The 1,023-nt window shown below is 41.6% G+C and overlaps 1 protein-coding gene across 1 annotated transcript in view; it reads right to left on the bottom strand.

Annotated features, from left to right (window-relative positions):
• Window positions 1-1,023, bottom strand: part of ext1b (exostosin glycosyltransferase 1b) — a gene marked incomplete at its 5' end in the record, with an annotated part of 109,944 nt that overhangs the window by 14,214 nt on the left and 94,707 nt on the right.

Raw genomic sequence — 1,023 nt, 5'->3', positions numbered from 1 at the left:
CACACACACACACACACAACGCCAGTACACTAAGCCTATTCTGCTCGCTTTTCACGGATACACAGCTACACACAGCGCCCTCCCGCTGTGATTGACAGCTTGGGAGAAACCACTCAGAGCCACGAGGAGAGGAAAACCATAAACCCAGCCTACCGCCGGGTGACTGACGCTGATGTGAAAACCACTTCCTCTGATTGACAGGTGAAGTTTAGTCTTCACGAGCAGAAGAGGAAGAGAGGACAGTGTCAGATGAGTCTGATGTATTGGAAATACAGATGAGCAACCAGATACGGTTTCCTTTTTCCCAAAAAAAACAAACAAAAAAAAACAGCTCAAACGTGAGCTTTGGAAATCATAAAACTGAGCTTGGACCAGTGTCTAGAGGCCTGAGTGTCCACCTTTGACTCTGACATGGAGAGGTCACAGGGAGGTTAAGATAAACACAGCAACCCCATCAACAGGGCAGAGTCTCCAGGGTAAAAGCCTAATAAGGTTGTCATAATAAATGCCACTGAGGCATGCTCCTGGCTCAGGGCTGTGGGTTATGTCTTGCTGGAGGGTCCAAAGAAACAAATGTGTCTCTTGTGACGGCGTCACACGTAAAACATTATGTTTATGCACATTTCAGTTTGTTTTTTAAAAGCTCTGAGTCATATGTAAACCCTTTTTCTCCATGTGTATTTGAAAATGTGTGGTGAGGAGGTTAGTTCAAGAAGAAATACCAGCAATAACATTAGAGCTGAATGCAGGAGTCAATTAATCCATCGACACAAAATTAATCATCAACTATTTTGGTAACAGCATAACTGTAGTTTTACAAGAATGAATGCACAAATTTCTTCTGTTTCAGCTTCTCAGTTGTGAGGATTTGCCGTTTTTCTCTGTTTTATATGATTGTAAACGGAATATTTTGGGGATTTTGATTGTTATTTTACCATTTTCATTTTATAGACTGAACGATTAATTGAGGAAACAATCAGCACATACTGCAACTCTCTAGCTGCATCCCTATGAAAACATTTT

Source organism: Morone saxatilis, unplaced genomic scaffold (genome assembly GCF_004916995.1).
Source record: "Morone saxatilis isolate NCDOM2014 unplaced genomic scaffold, NCSU_SB_2.0 Contig9, whole genome shotgun sequence".
NCBI classification, from domain to species: Eukaryota; Metazoa; Chordata; class Actinopteri; family Moronidae; genus Morone; species Morone saxatilis.
This window is presented reverse-complemented; position numbering and strand designations above follow the sequence as displayed.